Source organism: Grammomys surdaster, unplaced genomic scaffold, assembly GCF_004785775.1.
Source record: "Grammomys surdaster isolate TR1022 unplaced genomic scaffold, NIH_TR_1.0 186, whole genome shotgun sequence".
NCBI lineage: Eukaryota > Metazoa > Chordata > Mammalia > Rodentia > Muridae > Grammomys > Grammomys surdaster.
Genome location: NW_021604631.1, coordinates 7001990 through 7020718, shown reverse-complemented (window position 1 = coordinate 7020718; position 18729 = coordinate 7001990). Strand labels below are relative to the sequence as shown.

At 41.8% G+C, this 18729-nt stretch overlaps 1 protein-coding gene across 1 annotated transcript in view; it reads right to left on the bottom strand.

The window, feature by feature from the left end:
• Positions 1-18729, bottom strand: part of Tmem178b (transmembrane protein 178B) — a 366359-nt gene that overhangs the window by 347110 nt on the left and 520 nt on the right. The gene's annotated exons all lie outside the window — the stretch shown is intronic.

Here is an 18729-nt window from a genome sequence, read left to right as displayed (position 1 = left end):
CCAGCAGCCACCGCACCACTACGGCTATGTGTAATAAAAGTCCATACAGGCATGCTATCGGCACAAGAGTATAAACATCCTCCTTCGAAATGTTAGCAACTCTGCTGACCTAAAGAAAGGAAATACCTTCTTCACTTTGGAAAAAAAAAACCCTCTGGGTTTTTACAGGCTTTAAAGTACACACACAAAAGAATTCTCCAGGGCAAAAGTTACCTACCATTTTACAAGACTCGCATTAGTACATAACACTTAAACAGTTTTTGTAATTAATTTTTACCACTAGGTCTTTCAAAGCATACGTTCAATTGAAATGTCTGTCTAATGGTCACTACTGAATGTGAAATCTTAATTTTGGCCAATAGCACGTTATATAACGTGGGCAGAAAGTGCTAAAAAAAAAAAAAAGAAGGAAAGAAAGAAAAAAAGGAAAAAATGTTCCCCAGCTTAACCCAGCATAGACTTAACTAATATAAATCTAGGAATTATAGTGGTCACAGAAAATGTTCCCATGATATGAATCATTTATTCAACCCAGGCTAAGCAGCCAAGCAATGCAGCTGTGTCTATATTTATCTGTTGACAGCAAAAGAATTACTCTACTTATCTAAATTAGATGGCAATGGGCTATGCTGTTGGCAGATCTAAAGAAGCCTTTAAAACCTTGACTGTGGGATGACCCTCCTGCCATTTCCAAAGTGAATCCACTCCTCTGGGAGAGCCTAAGGAAAAACACCTTTCAGATCCATTGTTGAGCTAGAACTTACTGGTCTCCATGACCATGGGTTTGTTAGCTAGCCGGGACACCTTCTTCTCCCTAAGTCCACTTTCAGGGGATGAGTGCTTCTGCAATCTTCACCAGCCACAATTGTAGCCTGACAAGGACCACAGGCCTACTGCTGATTGGTACATGATGGAGAGCCGCTGAGAGGTTTGTTGTTGTTGTTTTTTTTTTTTTAAGCAAAGTAATGAATAAGTAACATGATTAGAGCTGCATAAAATCACTCTGAATAGAAAGCACCGACAAAAGACAAGAATAGGAGGTGAGGAGTCAGGCGGAGACTGCCCCAAGAGTCCAGGAGCTCAAGACGGAAGACAGCAGCAAGAGCCTCACAGGATGCAACAGAGAACCGGAAACAGCTGCGCGTGGTTTCCCACCATGGCTAACACACTCCTTTTGAAAGTTGTTAAAGATGAACTGAAGTATATGCAGATAGAAGCAATTACAGAAGGCACGGTCTATTTTCTGGTTATCATTGAACCAATATCACTATGAAAGGTATTGTGGTTGGATTATTAAACGTGTCTCCTAAGCTTGTGTGTTGAACACTTGGTCCTCAGCTAGTGCCACTATTTTGAGTCATTCTAGAATCTTTAGAAGGTGAGGCCTAGCTTGGAGAGATCACTAAAGCTGTGTCTTTGAAGATTGCACTGGGCTCCTTTCCTTTCTGTCTGCTTTATTTCCAACACGAGGTATTTGTGCCCCATGCTCCTACCACCATGAGCAACTTGCCTCACCATGAGCCGAGGACAGTGGATTAAAATCTCTGAACATGTCAGCAAAATAAAGTCCTCCATCTGTAGCACTCTCTCAGGTATTTTGATCACAGCTATGGAACAGTATTAATAAAAGAGATCAAAGAAGGCTGCCTTAAACGGACACTTAAGAGCAAGGCTTTATGGAGACAGCCTGAGGATAACCCTGATTGCTACTCAGATTCTATAACTGAATCCTGGGACAGTGGTTGGATATATGAGTAAAAGACCTGTATGTAAGTTTGGATCCACAGCAGGAACAGAAATGGAGGTGGACCTCCCATATCTACTGGTGCTCTGTATGGAAGGAACAGCCTAGGGGAAGAAAAGAAAATCAATAAGTGATCAAGATCAAATTGAAGAGGTTTTGCTCCAGGAAAATGGGAATAACCCAAACTTTAAATTCTCCACTTATGAAATGGGTGCGTTAAGAACCAACCGCAATAAACTAAAGAAATAACTCAGCAGTTAAAAAGCACCAGCTGCTCTTCCAGAGGAACCGGTTCAATTCTCAGCACCCACAGGGCAGCTCACAACCACCTACAGCTCCGGTTCTAATTCAACGCTCTCTTCTGAGGTGACCAGGCAAATAAGTGGTACATAGATGCATATATTAGTTCATTCCTATTGGTGTATAAGAATAACCAAGGCACCTTATAAAAGGAAGCATTTATTTGGTTCCAGAGAGATAAGAGTCTGTCCCTTGGGAAAATGAGGCAGAAGTCAACTGTCGTAGCTAGAAGTGGGAACTGAGAGCTTACACTTGAATCACAAGCAGGAGACAAACAGAACAAACTCAAGATGTCACACCCCCACTGACACTTCCACAAAACCACATTTCCTAAATGTACCTAAATAGTACCACAATCTGGGGACCAAGAAGTCAAACATCTGAGCCTATGGGGGACATTCTCATTCAAACCACCGTAGTACACATATAAACAAAACACCCATACAAATAAAATAAAACAAAACTATTTTTAAATTTTAATTAAAAAAGAAACTACCAACCTTTTAAAAAGGAAGCAATTTGGAGTTTATCATATGTACTACAAAAACAATTCACAGCAGGAGCCTGTTAATAGAGAATCCCTCTAGTCCAGTAAAATTGTAAGTCTTTTTTTAAATTAGATTTTTTTGGGGGTCTACTGTATTAACGGGGCTAGGCCTTTTGTTCAGCCTGTAGGTATTTATTACATACCTACCATAGTTCCTGAATTACATATTTGCCTTGCATAAAACAGGCAAAAATATCTTTAAAAATACCTCAGTGGTCTCAAAAATAGGAAAACATACAAGTAAGCGAATAAACATAGGCAAGCAGCACTGTTGGTTGGAAGAAGTGGGCTAGATGTGTAGCAGAAGCATAAGGAAAAGGTAAGGCAGTTCTTTCTGCATGTGGAGACGGGGGCATCAGGTGAGAACAGGAGGCAGATTGGCTCCTCTGGGGTTGGTAAGCATTGGCCAGACTAATTTGCAGGCAGGCAGAATTGAGAAGAAGAATAAGTTTCTGGGCAAGTGGAACTTCATTAAGAAATGCCCTCGAAAACATCAATGAGCTCCCAGCTGGAGCAATATCCATTGTTGAGAAGAAAATGTGAGAGACTGAAGTCGTGAAACAGGAGAGAGAGTTAGCTTGTTCCCAGACCTGAGAGGCACGACGTGCCACAGTGACAGTTTTGATCCTTGTTTTGATTATACACCCGTGGGAAGCCCCTGAAGTGTTTTAAAGATGGAGATAACTAAAAAATGTATTTAAGAAAGACCACTCTGAATGGAAAATACTAACAATAGATAGGCTTACAGAAATGGGAAAGCCAGAGGAGTCCAGGATTCAGGAGTCCAGGAGTTCAGCACCTACAAATAACAGTGATGTTGGGTTGGACCAGATGAATAGATGAGCAAGAAATGAACAGTGAGTGACTTGGGTAAAGTCATTCCTTGGGCAAAGAGAATAAGAGGGAAGACAGTCATTGAAATGACCTTCTACTTTCTGAATAGACCAAGTAGAAAGGTGGTGAGATCATTTCTCAGTATGGAAAAAGAAAGAAAGAAAGGGTCTAGAGACCAAAATATGTGCTACATTTCTTGGGACCAAAGGATGAGACCAGTGGAGAGATCCAACCAGCAAGATGCTTGGATGGTAAGTATAGATGCCCAGCACTAGTCATGAGGAGGAATGAAAATTGCCTTAGTCATGAGTGAGATTCAGGAGGAGGAGGAGGAGGAGGAGGAGGAGAAAGAGGAAGAGGAGAAGGAGGAGGAGGAGGAGAAAGAGGAAGAGGAGAAGGAGGAGGAAGAGGAGGAGGTGGAGGAAGAAAAAGAGGAGGAGGAGGAGGAGGAGGAGAAAGAGGAGGAAGTGGAGGAAGAGAAGAAGGAGGAGGAGGAAGAGGAGGAGGAGGAGGAAAGAGGAGGGTAACAAGGAGGTCAAGGAGAAGGAAGAGGAGAGAGAAAAAGGTGGATTCCTGTAGAATACACATACATTCTGAGAAAGAAAATCCAGATAAGGACAGAGAATGAAAACAGACTGAGTGTGGGACTCTGAACTGGTCCTCTGGCTTCAAAGAGCATTGCTCTGTCAATTGGGGTGATGCAATGTAGGATGGGAAACTCTGGTCCATTGTGTGTAAGAAACAATGAAATACTATAGACCAATGAGACGTCCTGTCCTGTCCTGTCCCCACCCAGCCTCATGTTTCCCCGTATTCTTTGTACTTCACTTAAAATGACTCTATAAGTTTATAAATGCTTGAAAATAAAAACAATAAAAATAATAATAAAGATGGAGGCAAGAAGAGTACCTGGAAAGCCAAAGAAAGTAAGCTTCTTAAAGAGAAAGAGGAGTCCCAGATGTGACTGGGCAGAAGAAAGACAGGCAAGAGAGAAATCACCTCTAACAGTCAGAAGGAGCCAGCTATAAATTCCTTCTGCTTTGTTAATGTTAAAGGCACTGAGAGAGGGGTAAGGGAGAGGAGCTGGCTGAATACACAGAGGTCAGCCCTCTCCAGAGTAGAAGGTCATTCACCCAGAAGTACAGTGTGTTTTTCCTCCTGCAGATCACTAGGAACCCAGTGGCTCAGAGCAGCCTGGCCAATTCTGGCTGTCTCTAGACATCCGTCCCTTCCAGCTCCACTGTTATCAAAATACAGGCACCAGAGTTATTCTCCTTCACACCCCTAAACTCCCCAGGGACTGCCATGATCTCTTGGTAAGGTAGGGCTCAGCTTTGGCTTTTTATAGCATTCAGGTGAAAATGGAGACCTTGTTAAAATTCTGATGGGATTTTTCTGTTCCAGCTACAGTTTGTATAAATAGAACGGGCAGGAACAGGTCACCATAAAATGGAGGTTCTTGGCTACAGCTACCCTCATATTTTAAAAATAAGGATTATATACATCTTGTTCATCAGTAACAAAACTATTTAAAGTCTTACTGACATTTTTTTATCCAGTTTCAAAAGTGACATAAAACTTGTAAATAAGAAATGGGCTATTCTGACTCCATTAAAACCAGTTCTTAACCTTTTTCTTTACTGGCTCGAACTGAATGTTTCCCTTGGGGTTAAAATAGCCTCTGGGGAGCTTGTATTCAGTCCCTGGTTAGTCCCCACATTCAATATCCAGTTATACTGTCTAGTTACACAGTGTTCTGTCTACTTAAAGCTCATTGGTCAAGAGAGCTGAAGGGACTGCTTTCCTTTTCAGTCTAGACCTCAGAATCCTTGACTTTTTTTTTTCTCTGTCTAGCAACTGGAAGCAGAACCAGAGCCTAGAGACTTGTACAATAGCGCCTATTTCCAAAATTAAGCATAAAAAGCCTGATTCTTCTTAAGCCCCAGCTGAAAGAAATACAACTTAAATTATTTCTTTCTCAGCCCCATTTGGTGGCTATTTAAGTGCAAACTGTTACCAGTTACCTGGTTCTCTTCTTCTCTCAATACATCCTGTCACCAACGACTTGTTTTATAAATAGTCACTCATAGGCAGCATCAGAAGGAACGTTTGCCATGAATCTGACTTTTAAAAGGCTAGAATCTGTACACTGAGTGATAACAATTTTCCATGAAGCTGTGCTTGCTTCCAATCTTTTCTGGGTTTTTGTTCTTGTTTTAATAAACAAAACATCATAGATACATATGAAGTTCCTAGCACCCTTCCTTCCCCGCCCCCATGTGTGTGTATGTGTTTGTGTGTGTGTGTGTGTGTGTGTGTGCTTTTCCAAAAAGGTTAAGGCTATGCTTTGTTTTGTGTTAATTACCCCAATGCATATTTTTACACATACAAAGTCAGCATGCTTCTGTAAACAACAGCTAATAGTGTGTTTGCTGTGTTATGCAGTATGAGGGCTTGACTTCAGAGCTTTACACTTGCTAGGCTCTAACACTGAGCTGTGTCCATAGCCCCCTCTCATGGGTTTTGAGCTTCATATTAATGCCACCCTACTCTCCAAACCATTTTCCACCACTCACATCCATGTTTACCCATTTAGAAATAGGGATGACATTTTTTTTATTTTTTTTTTCAATTTTTTTTATTGGGTATTTTATTTACATTTCATATGTTGTCCCCTTACCCCATCCCCCACCCACCCGGGAATCCCCTATCCCCTTACCCCTCCTCCTTCTTCTCTGTGGATGTAACCCCCACCTACCCCCCCACTCCCACTTTCCCACCCTCAAAATTCCCACCCCCTGGGGCGTCCAGCCTTCATGAGGTCAAGGATCTCATCTTCCACCTATGCCCAGCAGGGCCCTCCACTCTTACATATTCAGCTGAAGCCCTGGATCCCTCCCTAAGTGCTCCCAGGCTGGTGGTTTAGACCCTGGGAGCTGTGGTTGGTTGGTATTGTTGCTCTCCTCATGGTGCCACAAACACTTTCAGCTCCTTCAGTCCTCACTCTAACTCCTCCACTGAGAACCCCATGATCAGTTCAATGGCTAGTTGTGAGCATCTGCCTCTGAATATGTCAGACTCTTGAAGGCCTCTGAGGAGACATCCATATCAGGCTCTTATCACCATGCACTTCCTGACTTCCACATCAGCATCTACCTTTGGTGACTGCACATGGGATGGATACTCAGGTGGAAAGGTCTTCAAATGGCCCCTCCTTCAGTTTCTGTCCCTCACTTTGTCTCCATATTTGCTCCCTTGAGTATTTTGTTGCTCCTTCTAAGAAGAACTGAATCACCCCCACTTGGTCTTCCTTTTTTATGAGCTTCATGTGGCCTGTGAGTTGCATCTTGGGCATTTCAAGGTTCTGGGCTAATATCCAATAATCAGTGAGTGAATACCATGTGTGTTCTTTTGTGATTGGCTTACTTCACTCAGGATGATGATTTCTAGTTTAGGGATGACATTTTTAAAATATTTTTATCTGTGGATATTCATTGTACATGGTGTTGGGCTTTGCAGAGACCATTTCTTTCAGGTGTGTTGTGTACTTTGACCACACTCACCTCCTGCTGCTCCTTCTCCTTTGTCCCCCTCCTCTTTCCTATGAACTTTCTTCAGCTTACATGTCTTATGTGTTGACAGAGGATTCTAAAAGTCAGAGAACCCCACAGAAAAGGGGAAAGGATTGTAGGAGCCAGAAGGATCAAGGCCCCTAGGAGAACACAGGCCACAGAATCAACTAAGCTCATAGGGGTTCACAGAGATTGAAGTGGCCATCTTGGAGCCTGCATGGGTCTGTACAAGGTCCTCTGCATATATGCTGTGGTTGTGTAGTCTGGTGTTTTTGTAGGACTCCTATCAGTGGGAGTTGGGTTGTCTCTGACTCTTGTATCTGCTCTTGGGACCCTTTTCCTCCTACTGGGTTGCCGCGCCCAGCCCTGATGTAAGGGTTTGTGCCTGGTCTTATTATATGTTGTTACGTCATCTTTGGTTCATACCCCTGGGAAGCCTGCTGTTTTATAAAGGGAAATAGATAGGAATGGTGTTGAGGGGGAAGAGAGGTGGGTGGAGGACTGGGAGGAGAGGAGGAGACGAAACTGTGGACAAGATGTATTGTATGAAAGAAAAATAAATTAAAAAAATAATTCTAAGAGTCAAAACTGAAAGAAAACCTGTGAAGTTTGTCTTTTTGCATCTGACCTAGTTCATTTCATATGATCAACTCCAGCAATACCCATTTCTCAACAAATGATATAGATCCACTCCACTTAGTGGCTGGATAAATCTCCATTGTGCATATGTCCGTTTATCAGTTTATTTATCGTCAGACATTGAGGCTGGTTCTGTAATCCAGCAGCACTATAGCGGACACGGATGTGCAGGTATTTATGTGATATGCTGACTCGGAGTCTTTGGGGTCTATGCCCAGAAGTGAGTACACATATTTTAAATATACTGTACTAGTTTTCATTGTATAAATATATCATCATTTATGATCAATTAGGTTTTTGCTTCTTGGTACAATATTTTTATTTTGATATTACAAACAGAAATACCATAGCATTCCTGCTGGTGCCATGTACTCACGGGTACATAGACATGTGCGTGTGTCCTCAACTTTATGACATAGTCTCCTGTTCTCCAGCACTGAGACCTTAATCCATACCAGCACATCAGCCCAGGGCTTCTTTTAGGCAAAGCAAACCTACTCCACCCAGGCCTGGGAAATACCCGACACCTTGGGGAAAAGGGTTCAAATTGCCTAAGAAGAATCGCTATTATAAATTGAAAGAGAGTTCAGGGCAAAACTGAATGAGATGCTCTAAAGCAAATAAAGTGTCCGAGAGAGAGAGAGAGAGAGAGAGAGAGAGAGAGAGAGAGAGAGAGGCCTTGAACATGAACGAGTGGGGCATTCTAAAAAGCAGGAAATGACAGAAATGCAAGAGGGTGACCTAATATAAAGTAAATTGCCTTTTCTTGGCAAAATACTTTGACGCCAGAAAAAAATCAATTGAAATAATTCAGAGACTGTAGTCTGTTTCCCATAGGAGCAGCCAACTTGTCAAACTTGTGTGAATGCAGCATCAGCCTGTACCCTGACTCGAAATCACCTTCAGACAATCCCTCGTGACTCCTGGGAGGGTCCTTTAAACACCATCTCGTAGCACACAAATTTATAAAATATGAATATTTTTGTCCTTGACTCACCTGGCCACTGTCCAGTTTATATTCGTTAGTGCTATTGCCTTTAACTGTTGAAACAAAATATCTCTGATATGATCTACTATTAGCTATGGCTGCCTCCTAGAAGGACAGGAAGTCCGAGGTACAAAGGCAAATAGCTTTAGATGGAACATATTACACAGTCAGAATTAATAATTTCGTAAGTGAAGCTAAAATGTCACCCTGTCGTCCCCAGGCACCTCTCCAAACATGTCTTAGGATATCATGCCTGCTTTTCTTTAAGCCTGACCTGGCTTCTCTGAAATGGCACTGAGATGCCTGGGGCCCCAGCACCTAGACTCTCTCACAGAGCCAATCATGGAGCTCATGAGTCCACTCCTATCTCTTCTCATCTCTCACTTCTTAAAGAACGAAACAGGCAAGAATTGGATTTTACTCAAGAGCCTCCACCCCAACTAATGTACCTAGGATAGCTGCTGCTCAATAGTCCTTTCCGAACAAGTACAGTGAAATTTTCCTCATTCGGTGATTTTTAAATGACCCAAGGAATTTATTCATTACTTCCACTTGTTTTATATATTGATGTTTAGGGCTGATGGAATAACTCAGTAGTAGAACACTTGCCTTGCATATAGAAGGCCTTGAGATTAATTTACCAGGACATGGGGGGAGAGGGAATAACCCACCAAAAATCTTTTTTTTAACGTAGAAAAAGAAAATATTTAAATGCTTAAAAATGGTTAAACATAAACTTGATAAGTATATAAATGTTGACCATTTAATTACCATCTATAGCATATGCCAAGTATACTTGGCCTGCTGCCTGCCACATAGTAGGTGTTTAGTTAATATGCTGGATGGATAAAGAGCCTTTACTATGAAGTATTCTCTATACTAAAGTGAATCAAACAGTTCCTTTACTCAATGTTTACATTTCTTTCTCTATTGACTTCAGTTGAGAGATGCTATCACTTGTATCTTATCTTGAATGCTGCCCTAAAAGTCCATGTGTTGAACCTTCCAAACTTGAGAGCTACTGGAAGAAAGTTTGGGTTATTGAGAGCATGTCCTCAAAGAAGATATTAGATATTAGAACATTCTCTCTCTCTCTCTCTCTCTCTCTCTCTCTCTCTCTCTCTCTCTCTCTCTCTCTCTCCTTTCTCTTGTCTTTGCTTCCTGACTTCTGAGAAGAGGGCACTGTCTTCTTCCATACTCCCACCTTGATGTATGTCCTCACCGTAGACTATAGACTGCCAAACAACAGAGCCAACGAACTATGCATCAAAACCCCAAACCCTATGTCAAAACAAGTCTTCCCTCTTTTAAATTGGTTGTCACAGGCAAGGTAACTAACATAGAAGAAAATACATATATGGCATAAAACTTGCCATCTTAATCATTTTAAGTGTATAATTCAGCGGTGTAGACATAATTGTACATCCATTAAAACCTATCTCTACTTGGAGGAGGAGCTAGAATGTTTAGCTACGATCTACAAAATGGTGTTTAAGTAAAAGAAAAAAAGGCTTGTTTCTCATAGGAAGAAGATAGCAGTTGGGTGTCCTGCGTCTTCCTACTATAAGTTAGCACTTCCACTGATCCCTCTAGAGACACTTCCTCTGCCTCTCTGAGCTGTGTTTTCTTGTTCTCCCTTTCCCACCCCCACTTTCCTATCCCTCTCTTTATTCCTTCTTTCAACCACAAATCTATTCTCTATTCTCTATCTAAATTTAGCTTTTTTATCATGCTAATATAGTAGGGACTGGAGTTTCTAGAACCCAAATCATCTTTTTACACCTGATGGGAAGATGTTCTCCTGAGAATCCAAGCACTCTCAGGGCTGAGGAGATGGGTGGCTCAGCTGTTAAAGTGCTCGGTTTACAAGCATGAGGACATGAGGTCAATCCTCAGACCCCACTAAAAAGCTCAACAAAGTGGTGTATTTATAATCCTAGCACTGGGGAGGCTGAGACAAGTGCATCTTTGTCTCCCACTGGCCAGCCAGCCTAGCCTCTCTGAGAATTCCAGGTCTCAATGAGGGACCCTGTCTCAAACAACAAAGTGCACGGCTCCTGATGAGACCTGAAGTTGACCACTGACTTACATAGGCACATATACATACTTGCATATACAGTAACACACACGTACTCAAGGAGAAAGTGAGGCAGGGGAGAGAGAATTTTTGCACTACCAAAAATAGAAGTTCAATAATGGAAAAACAATATTTTTTTTACTTCATCTGCAAAGCATCTATCAAGCCATGTTCTTCCTCCTCTCTATGCACAGTATTTGGAACAATTAATCTGACAAATGTTTGCATCTATACTATTTGTGACTCTAATGTCTAACACCTAGATATGAATGAGGAGAGAAAAGAGAAAGGGGAGGGGGAGAGGGGGAAGGGGGAGGGGGAGAGGAGGAGAGGGGGGAGGGGGAGGAGGGGGGGGGGGAGGAGGAGCGCACAGGAAATCACTGTTTTGACGGAGAAAGGGAAAACCGCCGCGCCGCGCGGCCGCGCGGGCGGGGGGGGCGCGGCGGGGGGACGCGGGGGGGAGGGGCACGGGGAGGGGGAGGGAGAGAGGGAGAAATTGGTCACACCAACCCAGACTATACAACATTCTGCCTGCAAGCCTGGAATTGCCTACTGAGGGCAGAAAAGGGGAAAATATTGTTAACTGACAATTCAAGTGAAACACACAGACCCAATCTTCTCATTGATCTTTACCGATCCACCAGTAAAAGAATAAGGAAACTGACCTTCTAGGACAGAAATAAGGCTCTTGACGTTGTTGAGTCAATAAAAAGAGTACACCCCAGCATTCCCTGACCAACTGACGCTGATCCAGTTGACGCTAACATGAGCTCTAAGGGGGAAAGCTTGATCCACTTGAATGTGACAATCATCTTGGGAAACTGAGTCAAAGGATGAGCTCCCTTCAGACAAGGAGCACGGCACCTTTGTCTCATCCCAAACTACCTCTTTTTCTACACACATCCCAAACATCTAGCTCATTTTTCTGAACACACTGGGGATCAGATACACTTTTGCCTTATTCATGAACCCCCAAATGTCGTACCCAAATCACAAAGTACCCTGCCTAATCTCCACCTCTCCAGGTTACCTATGTTTAGGAATTACCAAGGCAGAAGAGTGTCACTAAGAGTATGTTTTCTTACTGCACAGTGATTTATGCCACACATAATAAACAATATGGGGGTTAGGAAGGTCTCCCAATTGGTCAAGTGCTTTACACACACACACACACACACACACACACACACACACACACAGAGGAAAGCCTGACTTCTATGCCTATCACTTACATAGAGAGCCAGACACAGCATATCCTTGTAATTCCAGCACTGGGTAAGCAGAAGCAGGAGGTCCCTGAAGCTTGCTGGCCAGCTAGCCTAGCCTGGCCTAATCAGTGAACTCCATGTCCCAGAGAGGGGTCCTATCTCAAAACCAGGAGCAGAAAGATGGCTCTGCTAGTAAAGGCACTTACTACACAAGTCTGTTGACCTGAGTTCAGTTCCTGAAACCCACATCCAGATGGGGTGAGAGAACTGATTTCAGAGTTGTACTCCGACCTCCACACCTAGAGTGTGACATGTGCAAGCACCCCTCATGAGTGAACAAATATTAAAAAGAAAAGGTGGAGGGCTCCTCCAGAAAGACATCTGTGGTTGACCTATGACCTGTGTACACAAACACCAAAGACCATGAGTGTCTCTGTGGGTTTGACTATAAACATGATCATCTTAGGTTTAATTTTTTTTTAATCAACTGATGAGCAGAGGCCTATGTGTATCTTAGACATTAAATAATCCCTGCCCTGCAGGAGTGTGGGACCTTCACCTACCTACATAAGATTTGCCTCTCCTTTTTCCCAGAGCATACAAAGTCTGTTCATATCATAAGATTAAAACCGAAAGAACTGAGTTCGAGGCCAGCCTGGTCTACAGAGTGAGTTCCAGGACAGCCAGGGCTACACAGAGAAACCCTATCTCGGGAAAAAAAAAAAAGACACCGATAGAACTATTTCCCCTTATGCTAACTCATTCTTACCTTCGTGCTTCCTAGGGACAGACTCCATCTTTATGACATGTACTACTTTTTGCCTAAAGAGACACTGATTTGAGTATTAATATGTATTGATATGTGTTTTTTTCTCTCTACCCAATTATCCAGCATTGTACGTCCAGGCCATGGGCTCCACAAAAGATTGTTAAATGGTCATGTCTTTTGTGTCTGTAAAACTTCAGTATTTGTGACATTGTGCAAAATGAAGACCAAAACACAACAAGATCTGTAAAAAGTTCTACTGAAAGATGTGTGGGACATCTTAATTTCTTTAATGTAGAATAGATACACTAGAGGTCTGCCTTTCTCTCTTTCTTTCTTTCTTTCTTTCTTTCTTCCTTCCTTTCTTTCTTTCTTTCTTTCAGGTTAGGGAAACAATGTGCTGTCTTTTCTTCACCTGCCCAGAGTCCATCGAGACAATGCAGGTAAATCAGTTCTCAAATCAAGAGCCAGAATTTAAATCCTTTATTCACTACCTAAGAACTTTAACAAATCATATAACTTTGTGAGCCTTGGTTCCTTCTACTATAAAATGAGAATTAAAAATAATGTTAGTAATTTCTACACCCACGAACTCTCAACAATTAGGTTGCATAAACAAGACCCACATGATAACCCAGCAGTCAATATGCCAGATGAGGGGGAAACTTTAGAAAGCAAACCCCAGATAAAGAGCTAGGGGCAGCCAATGGCCCCTGTGAAAGGGAGAAACAGTTTTCTCCAGGGACATGCCTCCTGATCCTTTCTCCATCCCAAGCGGTCTAAATGCATGTATATATGAATACCACTGGCGGACTCAGTAGGATCTGTGTGTGTGTGTGTGTGCAACAATAATTAAAGAAGAGGTTATGAATCCAAGGGGGAGTGAAATGACACAGGACTAGTTGGAGTGGGGAGAGGGAAGAGTAGAAATTATGTAAATATAGTATTCTCATGTGAAATTCTAAACAAAAATAAGAATATCAGCCACATAGGGTTATTATTATCAAGAAATTAATAAGTATATATGGAGCTTTAAGACAAGTACCTGGTGTCAAGAAACTTTGAAAAATAACTTTTTTTAGATACAGCCTCACTCTGTAGCCCATGCTGGCTTCAAATTCACTATGTAGCCAAGGTTGGCCTTAAACTCACTGCAATTCTCCTGCCTCACCCTCCCAAGGGTTGGGCCTACAGGAAGGAGTCACTGTGCCTTCTTCATGGATTAAGTGTGTGTGTGTGTGTGTGTGTGTGTGTGTGTGTGTGTGTGTGTGTGTGTAATTGGGGAAGAAGTGAAAATATATATAAATTTTGTTATCTTATGCTAGAAAAATTAATAAAATGCCAGATATGACCCTGAACTAAAACCCAACATTTTCAAGAAACAGAAAGTTTCCTAAACTGTAAGGATAATACTCTGACATTTACCCCCAAATTACCATGTAATTATCCTCATCTGAAATATAGCTTGTTCTTTTCGCAAGTTCTGAGCTCTATGCAGAGCTGTCCAACAGAACATTCTCTGATGGTAGGAGCCCTCACCATAGTTTGCACAGCCCCAAACAACAGCCACATGTTGCCATTGGGTATCTGTAATTCCATGCAACCAAGGACAGCCACGTGTTGCCATTGGGTATCTGTAATTCCATGCAACCAAGGAAATGAAAAGTTTTCATGTCACCTACCTGTGGTTCTTTTATACTCAATTAGGTGCATATGGTAGTGCAGCTCTGGGAATTTTAATAAACAAGTTCCTGGATTCGCTCTTTGCCTGTATTCTGGCTCCTGCTCTGTTCCTCCCCTCACCTCAGAAATCAGCTCTCACAGGGCCAACTGCTGTCTCACACCTCCACAGCTCTGCCAATCCCAGCCCCTTTGTCTGAAACGTCCTTCCTTACCCACACTCCACCAGAACCTTGTTCAGATTTCATTTGGTGGGGAATTCATTTCTAGCCCCCATTCCCATGCCCATCTCAACCTCCATGGAAAGGAGCTATGATCACCTCCTCCGTGTTCTTCTGGATCTATTTCCATGGCTGCTCTGCCATTCAGTAGTTGTGATGTATTCTCTGTGGCACTAACCATCTACATGAACTTTGAGGACCAGACCTTCCTCATTGCTCATCCTAGTACTGTGAGCCAAGTCATCACATAATACAAATGTTTATGCTAAGTATTTTCTGATTACAGCATTAAAATTTAAATATGCACAATGTTCCATTAAAATAATTTTCAAAGTACAACCACTTCATGACCATAAAAACTCCTGGGACCAAAGTCTATTATAAAGCAAATTTTAAAACAATAAAAGTTCTTGATCAGTTAAAGGCGGAGCATGGTGGCTTCTAGTACTTCAGAGGCGAAGGCAGGCAGATGTCTATAAGTTTGAAACTAGCCTGGTCTACACAGTGAATTCCAGTCAAGGCTACACTGTGAGACCTCATCTCAAAATTAAAAAAAAAATAAATATCAACTAAATATCTGCTTCTTTCAAACTCCATAAATGTAGCGCTTCAGTACAAGCTAAAGAAATAATATGTTCCCTGAAATAAACCTTACCTGGAGCTACCTGGAGATCCCTTGAGCCTCAGAAATTGGTCTTGCTATTCACCTGCCCCCAGAACCCCATGCTGACTTTTCTGAAAGACCAGAATGAGGTTCAGAAGCAAAAGGACATAAGTTAAGACTCGTATTGACAAAATCATATGGGAATTTAAAGTAATCAGTCCTTGCTACATCTCGTACTCAATCTGACCTCTGAGGAAAAAAAATAATTAAAATCTTACCTAGCGTAAAAAATAATGGCTTTGGATGATGTGTGTCTACTCAGCAGCATATGTTACCCAAAAGGAATTGGGCGTCCCCCTTATTCCTTGGCAAAGCTTTTGCACAAAAAAAATCCCTTTTTTTTTTTTTTTGGTGTCTCATTTAGCATCTGTTACAATATTAACCTGGACTCATAGTCACAGTAGTTTGTTGTTTTTTTTTTTTAATCATGATTTCCCAACTAATCTGTTATTCACATTTTGACACAAGCATTTCCATAACTATAATTGGCGCCGAGTAGATACATTAATAATCCTGATTTCTATGAGGTCTTTCCCAAGAACCTAGGCCTCTGGTGAACACGCATTACAGACATGCGTCTTGCTTGCCTCCCAGGAACTTGCAGCTCACTAATGAAACAAGTGTCATTGCCAGAAATACACGACTGGTGGGCACAGCACGGCATGGGGCATCAACAAGAATGGATTCCGGAGAAAAGCATGAATCTAAGGTACTTCATCTTCGTGTCTGGTGGAGGCTGGCCTCTGCTTTTTCATTCACTTGGTGGTTTTGTTTTCTTTCAAAAGCACAAGCAACAGTTTCCATGCAAGGACTGAGTTAAGAAGTGACAGAACGCTTTAGGGCAGTGCTTCTTAACCTTCCTAGTGCTGTGATCCTTTAATACAGCTCCACATGCTGTGGTGACCCCCAACCAGAAAATTACTTTGTTGCTAGTTCATACCTGTGACTTTGCTAGTGTTATGAATCACAATGTTAATATCTGATAGGCAGGATATTGATATGCAGCCAAGAGGGACTATGATCCACAGGTTGAGAATCACTGCCTTACAGCGATACGATCATTAAGATACAATTCACATTTTTCCATAAAAATTTAAAAGGACTTTAAATAACTTTTTCTCCAATTTCCTTTTCCTTTGCCCAAAATATATCCCCCATGATTGTAATAAAAGATATTCAAAAAAAGATAAAGGTCTAAGTTCTCTTTGGGGTCCTAATGAATAATATGAGATAAATTTATTTCCTTAAGATTTCCTGAATTTAAATTGAGAAGTATCAATTTTAACTTCTATATAAAATCCACCCATCTGGGACAAATGCTGGTTAGTTCTAGAAATTGCTTTCTATGTGTTATTAGAATTGCCTCTAAATTCTATTAATATAAAATGTGCTTGTTACCAACTTGTGTCTGCTGCGGCTGGGAAAGGGAAGATCTGGTTTTCGAAGATGGTGTTATGAGGTTAAAAAATGAAGATGGTGACCTTAGGTCTCTCGGGATTTGTAAACCCAGCATGCCATCTATCTCAATAATGCCTAACAAGAATGCCAAAAGGACAGAAACAGCCATGGTGAGCGAGTGCTTGCAGCTGACAGTGATTGCTGTATTTGAGGTGATGGGGAACAGCATTTCCATTAGTTCAAGTGAAATACAATGCCCTGCCAACTCTGGGTATCAGTGTATTCAATCCCCCTGCTGTGCATGTCCATTTTCTGTTGCTGCAATTAAAAATCAGTCGATATAAAGTCAAAATGTTGTTCATTCTTCCCTATCCCTTCCCCTGTCACTGTTTCCAGCTTCACCGGAAGAACGTGTCACTATGGTAACCAGTCCCTTTGCTGCACAGACCAAGTCAACCTCTCTAGTCAGATTGCCAAGCAGACAAGATGGAATCAGAGGCCTGAATGGAGACACCAGAAGCTACAAATCCCATGCCCCTCTTTCTCTAAGCGGGGTAAACCAATACCAGACATAGAAAACCTGTCTTGTTCTAAAAGGTTCAAGGAAGGAAATTTAAGAATGTCCTTCAACAAATCTTGTCAGAGCTCACCAGTCATTATTAGCAGTTCTCCCCATCATTTCCATTTTACAGAAATCAGAAAACAGATTAAAAATGACACTGAAAATCTATCTGAAAACGTTTACAAAGTCCCCTTGTGAAAAAAAAATAATTCTGCTTCCTCTTGTTTTCCTGTTTCTCAGCCAAGCCCCGTAACCCTATACATTTTTGCAAAGTTGTGGAGTTGCACCTAGGTCGAGCCACACTAATAAAAGCCTCATCCCGAAGCAGGGGGATGCCTGTCAGCACCAACATGTCCATGCTTAAAACTGGAATCCCTGGTCCTTCCCACAAAGCTATGCAACAAATGCCAAGACAGACACTCGCTCTTTCTCTTTTGCACTGCTCTTCCTCTCTTCCTAACTGTGAACGGCCTCCTGAACTATTCCCACTAACCATTCTTACATGGTTGGTTGTTGCTGCTGTTGTGTGTGCGTGTGTTTTCAAATTAACAATTTTCTTCTGAACAATCTCAACGCTTTTGTAAATCAAAGTACATCGGTTCTCTCAGATATCATTTTAAAACATCAGTAAACTTTCATGGCGATATGAGACATTAAGAGTCGTCTAATGTCTTGGCTTCAAAGCACATTTGCAAATATTAGCACAGTTGTCAACCACTCACTAGTTGAGGAGAGTGACACATAAGGAGGTCTAAAATCTACACATCTTCCCAGAGTGCAGCCATCATAGAAGGGAATGCAGCCCCTCCTCAGAAGACATTAAAGCCCATCACATCAAACAGTATTTCAGGAGGCTGACGAGACAGGTTGGTTTCTAGCATATAAATCATACAGAATCTACAAAATTGCATCACATAAGCAGACTTTTCAATGCACGTGATCACATTCAAATATCTAGTGTTATTAGCAAATATTTGCTCGTGTGCTGTTTTATTTGCCTTGAGTGTTTTATAGAGATCTGAAAATGATATTTTTTCCCTTCTGATATACCCACTTTTGTGTTACTTTTTTGTGCTTATCAGACTGCTGGCATTCACTGCACACTGTCACTCTGTCAAACACTGCTCCAGAAGAAATAAAGGACTGTAATGGAATGCTACTGGATACCTGCTTTGGGCTCCTACAAGGTAGGGGCTGTAATGTATTGGTGTTTATATGACCAAGCGCTACACCATGACTTCTACAGTGCCTTACTAACTGTTTCTGGCGTGCACAGTATCTCCCGCAGGAGACATCCCCCATCCCCAGTTTCCTTTGATCAGATCAGTTCAACATCTAAAAACAGAGATTAAAATTTGGAGCCAGTTACCCACACACACACACACACACACATCTAGGGTTTCCTCCAGAAACACAACATTGGAGATTCCCTTCCTTCACAGAGGCTGATGAAGCATTATCCTGGATTTAAAAAAACAAAACCCTAGCCCAGGAGAGTGCATGCGAATCTGGACCCATAAGAGCAAGAC